This window comes from Suncus etruscus, chromosome 7 (assembly GCF_024139225.1).
Source record: "Suncus etruscus isolate mSunEtr1 chromosome 7, mSunEtr1.pri.cur, whole genome shotgun sequence".
Lineage (NCBI taxonomy): Eukaryota > Metazoa > Chordata > Mammalia > Eulipotyphla > Soricidae > Suncus > Suncus etruscus.
Genome location: NC_064854.1, coordinates 128679965 through 128692499, shown reverse-complemented (window position 1 = coordinate 128692499; position 12535 = coordinate 128679965). Strand labels below are relative to the sequence as shown.

Here is a 12535-nt window from a genome sequence, read left to right as displayed (position 1 = left end):
TATATTTTTAAACTATATTGGGGGAACTTCACTGTTCCTATATTTTTCCTATACACAAGTACTTCAGCATACATGCATAGCATACATTTTAAAAACAGGCTAAGTACATTAAAATACACAGTAAAACATTTTGCAATTGAAAATATTAACTTTGAAAGACAACAAAACACATTTAAATTATAAAGAAAATGACTAAGACAAAGATGCAGGTGGTTAGAAATTAGATGTTAAAATGGGCTAATTTGTATTACCTCCCTTATTTTTATTTTTTAACCACTAACTAATTAAAACTTATTCCATCACCAACTATGAGTAAAATATTACTACCCACTAATTTTCTACACCTAAAACCATAGTTTAGATTAATTTGTCCCACGCTGATCTCACCACGTGGCTTTTGTAAACTTTTAAAGTTCAGATGTTGGTTTGTCCCACGCTGATCTTACCACGTGGCTTTTTTCCGTAGTTCCAGGCTCCGCTGCCGGTTTGTGATCTGGAGCGAGGATTCCAGGTTTTTCGCTTTTCCGGGCAAAGCTGAGCCCAGCCAAGCCGATCCCAGCCGAGCCGAGCCCAGCCCCTTGGAGCTTTTCGCAGCTTTTTTTTTTCTTTGGGCGCACTTTGCAAGCAAGTCTTCGGCCACTTTTCTGATGCTGGAGGGGCTTCACCGCTGCCTTATTTTTCCCTCCGGGCGCACTTTGGAAGCAGCTTATGGATGTTCAGAGTTTCAAGTGATTTAAACTAAAAGTTCAGTTTGAAATTTCCAAAGTCGAAATCCAAATTCAAGCCAAAGGTCATTTTTAGAAAATCAGTCCACTTTAAATACAGTCTTCTTTCTCCTCCGTTTCCAATTTAGACTTTTAATAAGTTTTTGAAGAGGCCGAGGTTTTTGGTTTTTGTAACAAAGTTTTAGTTCTGGGCCTTGGCCAGAGGTGGTGCAAGCTTTCACCTCTCTTGTTTTAATGGCCTTTGAACCCCCAGATGGGGTGTCGGCCATTTTTAAAAATGGTTGCACGTGGCCCAGGGTTTTGGGCTCAGTGCACCCGACAAGAGCCAAAATTAAACTGAAAAGCAGAAATGTTACCATTGTTGCTGGTTTCTTGGGTCCAGGATTCAGGTCAAAGTTCGGAGCGCCAGATGTTGCATCAAATAATTAACAATGGGGCTGGATGGTGGATGATGCCATCCAGCCCACATGGCTCTGCAACCTCCATGCAGCCGGCGAGTTCCAGGCCCAGGTGAAATCACTCACTCACACGCAGGCTTCAGGAAGAATCATCTTTATTCATGCCCTAGCCACCACAGGTGTGTGGCCTATGTCAACCTTTTAAGCATTCAGCTATATTTTGCTAGCCCTGCATCTTATCTCCTGTTAGCCATCTTCCCTTTGGGCTCCATGCGGCCCAAAGATCCAAAAGCCAGGAAGCCAAGCCGGGCCAAGAGAGAAATGGCAAAAGGGCCGAATCCCCTGGCTCAGAGGTTTATCTATCCTTTTCCAGACCCCTCCCAGAAATGGGAGGTCTTTCAGGTAGTTACACCTATTATCCGGTTCCCAAGACCCCTCCCAGATATGGGTGGGTCTTAGGGTCTTTGCACCCAACTTCAGGGTTTTAGCTAGGTACACCAACATTTCCTCCTTTTCTTAATATTTTTATGCACCAACGTAATAGAGTGAAAATTAATTTACCAGCCCTTTTCAAAAACATATCATTTGCAAAATATACTTTACACCTGTAACCTAAAATTCTATTAATGCTTTTTTACCAAGCACTATTTCGGAACTTTCATGTTCCTATATTTTTAAACTATATTGGGGGAACTTCACTGTTCCTATATTTTTCCTATACACAAGTACTTCAGCATACATGCATAACATACATTTTAAAAACAGGCTAAGTACATTAAAATACACAGTAAAACATTTTGCAATTGAAAATATTAACTTTGAAAGACAACAAAACACATTTAAATCATAAAGAAAATGACTAAGACAAAGATGCAGGTGGTTAGAAATAAGATGTTTTAGTTGGGCTAAGCTGTTTTACCTTCCTTTATTTTTATTTTTTAACCACTAACTAGCTAAAACTTATCCCATTACCAACTATGAGTGAAATATATGACTATTTGCTTAGTTTCTACACCTAAAATCACAGTTTAAATGATTAATTTGTCCCACGCTGATCTCACCATGTTGATTTCACCATGTGGCTTTTGTAAATTTTTAGATTTTAGATGCTGGTTTGTTCCACGCTGATCTCACCACGTGGCTTCTGTAAACTTTTAAAGTTCAGATGTTTTGTCCCACGCTGATTTTACCACGTGGCTTCCTTTTAGTTTTAGGCCCCGCTGCCGGTTTGTGATCTGGAGCGAGGATTCCAGGTTTTTCGCTTTTCCGGGCCAAACTGAGCCCAGCCAAGCCGATTCCAGCCGAGATCCCAGCCGAGCCGAGCTGCTTGGAGCTTGCCGCTTGGAGCTTTTTGCCGCAGGGGCTTCACCGCTGCCTTTTTTCCCCTCTGGGAGCACTTTGGATGTTCAGAGTTCCAAGTGATTTAAACTAAAAGTTTAGTCCGAAATTTCCAAAGTTGAAATTCAAATTCAAGCCAAAGGTCATTCTCGGAAAATCAGTCCATTTTCAATACAGTCTTTTTTCTCCTCCGTTTCCAATTTAGACTTTTAATAAGTCTTTGAAGAGGCCCAGGTTTTTGTTTCTTGTAACAAAGTTTCAGTTTTGGGCCTGGGCCTGGGCTGGAGGTGATGCAAGCTTCCACCTCTTTTGTTTTAATTGCCCTTGTTTCCCTAGAAGGGGTCACGGCCATGTTTGAACATGGCTGCACGTGGCCCAGTGTTTTGGGCTTAGTGCACCCGAAAAGAGCCAAAATTAAACTGAAAAGCAGAAATATTACCATTGTTGCTGGTTTCTTGGGTCCAGGATTCAGGTCAAAGTTCGGAGCGCCAGATGTAGAATTAAATAATTAACGATGGGGCTGGATGGTGGATGATGCCATCCAGCCCACATGGCTCTGCAACTCCATCCAGCCGGCCGGGTCCCAGGCCCAGGTGAAATCACTCACTTACAGTCAGGCGTCAGGAAGAATCATCTTTATTCATGCCCTAGCCACCACAGGTGTGTGGCCTATGTCAACCTTTTAAGCATTCGCCCTGCATCTTATTTTCTGTTAGCCATCTTCCCTTTGGGCTCCATGCGGCCCAAAGATCCAAAAGCCAGGAAGCCAAGCCGGGCCAAGAGAGAACCGGCAAAAGGGCCGAATCCCCTGGCTCAGAGGTTTATCTATCCTTTTCCAGACCCCTCCCAGAAATGGGAGGTCTTGCAGGTAGTTACACCTATTATCCGGTTCCCAAAACTCCTCCCAGATATGGGTGGGTCTTGGGGTACACCACAAATTTGCAAATGTTGATCCATCCTTGCATTCTTGGAGTTAATCTCTTTTCCTAGTATATGATAAGATAAAGACTTCACTAAGCAAATACATGATTGATATGAAAAATTCACTCTGAAAAAATGTTGGGGGATTCAGACAAGAAGGGATTGGGCCACAATTTGTGGTGTTCAGAGATTATTATTTGCCTTTGTGTTCAGGGGAGACTCCTAATAGTGGGTCTGGGAACCATATGCAGTGAAGGATATTGAATCAGTGTCAGCCATAAAACAACTGCCTGCAAAGAAAGTATCTTACCTCATAAAACTCTTTCTCTGGCCCTCATTTCAAAAATTTAAATAATGCAATCTTAATCTAGAATCTGAGTTCCCTATACGAAAGCAGTTAACTATATGTCATCATTTAAATTTAATGATATTTATAATTACATCCTTTGCCTAGTTCAAGTTTTCAGTAGCCATGTATATGTAGTAAAGATGAAAAACAATTCATTGTCAATTTTACTGGACACTTTGAACAGTACACATCCAAATGTAGAGATAAAGATCCTAAAAGCTTCAAATATTTATAGTCTTTGGTGTGACTTCTTATTTCATTTTTTTTCATTTTTCTCTTTGTTTTATTCTTTTTAGCATTTGAGCTATAACTGCCATACATAGGGCTCACTCCTAGCTCGATACTCAGAATTTACTCATAGCAAACTCAGGGGCATGAATGTGGGTTGGTTGCATGGAAGGCAAATACTCTACCTGCTGGACTCCAGTCCCTGGTATGACATTTTCTAAAAAAAAATTGTAATTTAGCCTATGGAAACAATTAGATAGATCTTTAGGTATCTATATACATTCATGGGAACATATATTAAAGAATTATTTATATGAGGGCCAGGTGAACTGCTATATGATAGGAAGTTTGCTACCAATAGTGGGGAATGCAGTTAGGGAAGAGAGGAGATCACTATGACAATGATAGTTGGAAATAATAACTCTGGACAACAATTGGATGCTAAAAAATGGTCAAGTCATTCTCACACACACACATATGCATATATTGGAAACATTGATGGTGGAAAAAGTGCACTGGTGAAGGAATGAGTGCTGAAGCTTAATCATGAAAAAGTCTTGTGGTAATTCAATTTAAAAAGTTATTAAAAATAAATAAGTAAAATGAATTTTATAGTAGTAAGAGCAAAAGTGCATTTTATCTGTTTAGTAATAAGGTTATTAAATAACAGTCTGTGTGCATACATATTTACATATAATCAAATTGGAATACCAAAGTTCTTGAAGGAAAAATGTAGAAATACATTTTTATTAAAATGTAATCTTCTTAGTGGTGGAGCAATAGTACAGGAGGTAGGATGTTTGCCTCGCATGAATTCCACCTGTGCTCTATCTCTGGCATTCCTTATAGTTCCCTGAACACCACCAGGAGGGATACCTGAGCCCAGAGCCAGCAGTAATCCCCAAGCACAGCAGAGTGTGACCCCAAATCAATAAAAAATACTTTAAAAATCAAATTAAATCAAGTACACATTACCAAATCATTGAGCGTATGTTTTAAGATGAAGAATATTGGCAACATACATTTTAGGATATTTGTGGTTAATGTTGTGTATGTATAGAGAAGGGAGGAGAACAAGAGCACTTGAAAAATAAACAGAAACAACTTGGAGATATATTTAGTACTGGCTGAATATTGTTCATTTTCTGTTAATGAGATATGTTTACATTCTTTATAAAAGATGAACTATTTTCTTTATATTCTAGTAGAAAGTCTATGTTTTCTAAGATATGAATCGGGAACATTAAAAGAACAAAAGTATTTTTACATGTCAGATATAAAAATACTCAAACAGAAGGCTATTATGATAGATATTTAAAGTGGTAGATTAGTTGCCTGATGATTTGCAGACATGCAAGAGAGTAAGATATTTGGGAGGAAGGATTTATCTCCTTAAGATCTTGTCATCATGGCTTATGCAGTGTGAAATACACCTTGACTTTCTCTGTGGAAAATTTCCCAGACCCGTTGGTAATCAGCAAAAGAACTCCACCTGAATGCCCTGGATTGTAACGTATTTGGTGTATCTGAAACTTGTTGAAAGTGTTGTACATGCCTTTTCCCCTGCAGTTTGGGGGATCAAAAAATGTGGCCAGAAGTTGTTCCAACGACTTCCTTAACCACAAAACCTCTGTGATTTGAGGCATGGATGCCAGTTGACTTGTAGGAAAGCTCAGCGGGGACTTTCATGCTTCAGCTGTGTTGATAGATAAATAGTCCTGGTGTGAAATCTCAGATATTGGCTTGTGAGACTCCTGTTTTAGAGCCAACTGTATCTTTTGAATATGAGGCTGGTCAATTTAACTTACCTTATGTAAAAATAAATGACTGTAAAATAAATGACTTAAGTGAAAAAATCAAGGGTATAACTCCCATGTTCTAAACATTCTCGTAGCTTAGGTCTGATTTATTGGAATTTGCGGCAAGTATCTTCCCAAATCTTTGAGTGACTGTCACACAGAGAAGAAAGGGGTAAATCTCTCAGGAACTCCCTATTTATAATGCTTTGGAAAGAAGGAAAAAATCAAGATATAGGGAAATTGAAAATAGAAAAATGAATTTAGGTAACAATGCAGAGAAAGAACAACTATTCTTTTTCTATATTATTTCCAAGACCACAAACTCCATGTGGGGGAGGAGGTTTTATTGAGGGACACAGATTCCAGTGTTTGACAAAATATGTGAGTATTTTTGCACACAAACATTTTTCTCAGATACTGAGAGATAGCAATCAAAGTTCTGTTTATTGTAAAGATTAAAAATTGTATAAGTTTGTGATTTGGCTGTATATTGATTTAAAAATAGAAGCTTACACTAAGCTCTGAATCCTTCCAATAAGGAAAACAGATGGGCAAATGGGCAATAGGTTATTATTTCTTTCCAATTTCAGAATGAATGACTATTAAAATTTATGTCACCCTGTATGATATAAGTATGTATCTCTAAATATTATTACATTAATAGATTAATCTCTGTGAACATTTGTATCACCTGTGAAATAGGAGAAACATGCTAAGCTGCATGCTGAAATTTTACCTTCTATCGCAGAACTTTCAGCTGGATTTACTCTATTTCTTTATGATCTAATTTTCGATGAATATCAGTTGCCTAAAATAGAGTTCCTTACGGGCAAGAGAAAACTACTGTAAAATAAATAGAAATTATGCATCAGCCATGGTTTTGATCCCAAGAGCCACATGAATTTATTCTTCATCTTTGATATACAGTTACTGAGGGCAACTTCTAGTCAAGATGCCTGCCACTGGAAGCATCCATTCTCGTTCTTTATTTCACTGCCTCCTTCATATATTACTTAACATGATTGAAAGTGTAGATGTTTACTCAGAGGGAGGATCTCAGGAGACACGAATAAGCACCCAGCAGCTTAAATTAAATCCTGTTTTACTTCAATTGTTTCATGATGGTGATATCTCTAGATTTTTTATTCAGTTATATTGGGAGCCATCCACATTGTTGAAAATATATATAGTCTTATTCTTTACAGGAAAATGTTGCCTATTCTTGTCCTCGCATATCTAATTTTGGATCAGTATTATTTTTCTGGTTAGCAGTGAAGAGAAACCAAAATAAGTCCTTTAAAAATGACATACTTTAGGAGATATTAGTAGATAAGTCTTTCTTGGGATTTGAGTTCAAGTTAGAACCAGTCATAGAGATTTTTAGCTTGTTATATTTACCCCCCATATACACCAGTAGTATCATGAGACATTGTTTCTTTTTTCACAGACACATTAAACTTGGGGAAATCCTACATATTAAAAAGATGTTCTTATCTACATGGATAGGAAACCATACATTTTTTAAGTATAATTACTTGATTTATTTTATTTTATTTTATTTAAACACATTGATTACATACATGATTGTGTTTGGGTTTCAGTCATGTAAAGAACACCACCCATCGCCAGTGCAACGTTCCCATCACCAATGTCCCAAGTCTCCCTCCTCCCCACCCGACCCCCACCTGTACTCTAAACAGGCTCTCCATTTCCCTCATACATTTTCATTATTAGGAACCCATACATTTTATAGTGCAGGAGCACCTTTCACCCTGAACACTTGTCATAGTAAGTCAGTTTAGGCCTCAGTTGATTGGACATCCATCATCCAAACCCAATCTTGGATTCCATCCTTGAACTGGCAGAATTTTCTGCACTAGAATAGTAATCAAACTTCCACTGGTGAGGACCTCAGGCCACCCTGGAATTGACTTTCTCCAGAGTGGGTTCTTATGACACCCCGGTGACCAGAAAATAGCAACAACTTGCTCTAAGGGTAGGTTTCTCTGCCTCACCACCTAAAGGTGAGATGAATTCAGAAGACACTCCATGAGATTTCTGCTTCAACATATTATCTGTGAAAAAAAAAAAACAACAAGACTTCTCAGTACAGAAACCTGAATGTGACAACTGCCATTGAATAGAACTTTTCCTGGGACCATGAAGAAAGACGTTGGGGTTTGAGAATTAATTTGTCCAGAGCCCATTGTAGGTCTTATGACAGCATGCTTCCCTGTTTTTTCTTTATAGACCAAGGGCATTTCCTTTCTAATTTCCCCAACATTTGCTGAGCCTATAAAAGAAAAAGCTCACAACTGTCACCCCCCTTTTATTTAAATTTTATTTGTATCTTCTAGATAGGGTTCCTGCCTTTTTCATAGAACCTTGGGGCATAAATTACTTTGTTTTATCTCATATTTCAGTATCTTTCAAAAAATTGAGAAAAGAAAAATTAAAAGTGGATGGGGACAGAGACCAAGTGGTCTCAAGTGGATTTGTGGAGTAAAAAAAAATATATCAGAACTAAATACCCAAGCCGAAGTCAATGAAAATAGAATCAAGAGACCCAAACTATAATAATTTAAACTTAAAATGGACCTGTTATACAGTGGTAGGCCAGGAAGCTAAGGGTATGGAAGTATGGGATGCATGCTGGGAACTTTAATGGAAGGAATGGCCCTAATTTACTGTCACTGTATGCCTGCAATACAATTATGTAGGACTTGTAATTCACAATGACCTCAATAATTTTTTAAATTACATAATTTAACCTAAGGCATGTACCCAACAATTGACACTTTGCTGCCTACATTCAGTTGTCAAAAGTCTCCTGATGTTATCTAACTATAAATAAGACAATTTACACTCTTGGCAAAGCATCATGTACATAGGGATAAGGCTTGATAAATGGTAGTCTCCCCTATATTAAAACTATTGCTACTGAAAAATCAAATTCACTATGTAAATAATGGCTCTCTTTGAATCAGTGAGAATAATTCTCATGATAATATATATATATTACATATATTATATATTTATTATATATATATTTATATATATATTTGTTTTTAGGGTCACACCCAGTGGTGCTCAGGTGTTACTCCTGGCTCTATGCTCAGAAGTTGCTCCTGGCAGGCACCGGGGATGCCAGTATTTGAAACACTGTCTGTTTAAATCAGATTCGTGCAAGGCAGACACCCTACCATTGTGCTATCTCTCTGCTCACCTATGGTAATATTCTTATATCAGTTGCTCCAATGAAGGTTTCACATTTGTTTGCTTCATTCAATCTGCTAATCTATATCTTAATCCTTCCCTAATCTTCCTGTATCCAATAAAAATAAAATATTTTTTCAAGGAGTCTTCTTCCATTCCTCTTGCAAAAGGCAGATATTTCTTCATGGAACTTTAACCTTTACTAGTTATTTTGCATATTTTATTATTTATTATTATTTTTGGTTTATAGGGCTGATTTTTTTGCTCAGTTCCTCGAACCTGGGGATTATATTTATATTACATATTGCAGTGTCCTGGAATCCAGCATAGTGATTGGCATTAGATAGTTCTGCTACATGCAAAAATAACGATATTTAGGTGGGCCCTATTAGCATTTCCCACTTAAAAGGTGAATATATTTATATTCTGTAAGAAAAAATATCCTTTGCCTTTTGGGAACTGATTAGCTATTTGTCACCTTGTTACTTGAGATCAGAGCTGCGACTTTCTCTACCAGTTTGACTGCATAGTTCTGGTGCTTTAAAACGAGCTTCCACTAGTTAGTCAATAATAGCATGACGGACTAGATGTCTTGGTATGGAGGCTGTTTTATGCAATGTAGGGTGCTTAGTAACATCCCTGACCACTTCCCACTAGATGTCAGTAGCAACCTCCTAGCTGGCTTAAATGTCTCTAGCCCTTATTAATTGTACCCCAGTGAGACAAAATTACCCTTTTTAGACAAGATGACAACAGTTATACTAAGGTCCACAGCCTCTCAGTTTGGCTTAAGATCCAGAAATTTATAACTGTTGGGGTCCAACAAGGAGGTGATGTTGGGCTTCTTTCATTTCTCATAGTGGTCCTCGTCTTGCCTATATCCCATGTCTTTGCTGCCTAATTTTTCCTCGGTGCAGCCTCCAGTTAGTCAACCTTCCTTCCTTTTCATGCTTACTGTTTGCTGTTTTTTATCATTTATTTTGGTATTCCTCATAGTAAACTAATAGCTATTTAAGAAAAGCTATGCATTTTCTCCATGACCCCCTTGTGAATGACATGGAATTTTGTTGGTTATTTATAAATTGGTATTTTTTGAGCTGCTCTCCATTCATTTGAACTAAAGAGAGACTTAAAGAGTTTAGGGTACATTTGGGGTCAAAGTGCTAGCACAGCAGGAAGGGCATTTGCCTTGCACATGGCTGACCTGGGTTTGATTCCTGACATCCCATAGGTCCCCCAAGCCTGTCAGGTATAAATTCTGAGTTCAGAGCCATGAGTAACCCCTGAGGTCTGCTGAGTGTGGCTCCAAAACAAACAAATAAAAAAGTATAGGGTACATTAAAGATAAACTGTGACAGGATCTTCTGCTGATATAATCCTATCAGACCATTTGTCTCAGGGTTTCCTAAATTTGAGTATCCAACTGCCATCTTTTTGTTTTTGTTTTTGGGCCACACCCGGTGGCGCTCAGAGGTTATTCCTGGTTATCTGCTCAGAAATAGCTCCTGGCAGGCACGGGGGACCATATGGGATGCAGGGATTCAAACCAACCACCTTAGGTCCTGGGTGGGCTGCTTGCAAGGCAAACGCTGCTGTGCTATCTCTCCGGCCCCAACTGCCATCTTTAGACAAAATTTCTTTGTTGCTTTTTTATAATTTTAAAAACCAATTTCAGAATAACCTGGGTCAAAGGATGCTATTATTCCCTGTAAAATAAACTTCCAAGTGATGCCACACAATTATGCATCCATTCTCTGCCTGCTAGAGAGACGTATAAGTAATTTGAATAATCTTGGTCCCAGGGCCTGGATAGAGGACAAAGAACTCAGTTCTAAACTGTGTGAACTCAGGAAGTTTGTTGAATCTGGCCAAACCTCTAATCAATTACTCAACCAATATTTATTAGACATTAACATAAATGCTATTCAATATTAGGAAGAGAATAGTAGATAAAAGACACCAAAATCTAGCCAGAGGCAAATGGGGTCGCAAGGAAACCAATACTGAGTAAAGCATAATATGTGACAATATACTAGAAATTAATCAAAAGAATTTAAAATAAATAATGGGTATTTTGTGAAGACTAAATAAACTTACATGTGTCACATGTAGCTGTTTAATTAAATTGTTGTGAAGACCTCTTTTTGCTTTTGTTTCTGGGTGAACAGAGAGGGAAGGCATTTGAGGTGGGAATGTTGCACTAGTTAAGGGGGGTGTTTGCTTTATGACTGAAACCCAACTACAAACATGTTTGTAATCATAGTGCTTAAATAAAGATATTATTAATTAATATAATGTCTGCAAAGTGTTCATCACCAGGCATATCTCATGAAGACCAGTCAGTAAATGGCAGCAGTGATTACTTGCTTTTATAGGTTTCTGAATGCAAGCTTCTATTCTAAGTATACCAACGAAATTTGCCATTTAAAGAAACCCTGTGTCAGATCTCTTGTGAAAATAAAGCAAATGTCTCCAAAAATTAAAAAAAAAATTCAAAGAACGTTTGCTTCTATGGAAGACACGAAGCTAAACAAACATGATACCAACTCATATGGAGTAGTCTATGGCTTTAAACTTATGTAGAGTTCTGTCATTCATTTTCATTTCAGTAAGTTTTCATCTATAACTGAAAGATTCAGTACTTGGTTCAAGCAGGCAGTGAAATGTTCAGTGTCATGTAAACTGACTCAAACAGTGACAAGAATGATGTTGGTTATTTCACTGATTCAACAATGGCAAACAATTTTTTATGTTTACAATCTATTCTCAGTCTAGAAGATGACTGAATTCAGTTTGACACAAGAAAGTAGAGTGACAGAGAGTCTAAGCTGTGAGACTGGCCGTATCTCTTTATAGAAGTTATATCTCTGTCACTTTAGAAGATAGTGGGACAAAAAAGCTAACCGCTGTGAGGCTCATTTCTCATCTCCTGAGACTGAAAATAGAACAGGTAGAATCCAATTTATCTGTGTGTTTATAACGTTATTGAAAGAGACTAAATCATTATTGTACCTCCTGCAATCAACCTCATCATATAAGTGCCCCAACATCTGTTTTCAAAATGAACTGATATTCCATGACTATGTTTACATTTTGACACACCACTACAGTTCACAGTTGTTGACTTTATAGATAAATATTTATAAATTGAGCTCTGTGAAATTTCATTGTGAATTAAAAATATTGGCAGCTTAACTGATATAAATCAACAGAGTACAAGCTACAAAATATTTTGACCATACTTTAAAAATACTCTAATAAAAATTTTATGAAAATTTCATAATTAATATCAATTTGTTGAATTGCTTTGGAATTCAATTCTTTTATTTGGAAACGAGTTTTTATTATTTATTTTTATGTCTTAAAGTATACTATAATGTTCTAACATTCTTAATTATCTATTTCTCTAGTAAATTTGTAGTATATATATTTAATTGTATCTATCATTTAATGGAGGATAGAAAATTGGGAATAAATAATAAATTTTTCACAATGTACTTTTAAATGTTTTATAATTAGTATATAATTTTACTAAAATTAAAATAGAAAATACAATAGATT

General features: G+C 37.2%; 1 protein-coding gene across 3 annotated transcripts in view; it reads left to right on the top strand.

The window, feature by feature from the left end:
• Window positions 1–12535, top strand: part of ERC2 (ELKS/RAB6-interacting/CAST family member 2) — a 1176444-nt gene that overhangs the window by 827192 nt on the left and 336717 nt on the right. The window lies entirely within an intron of this gene.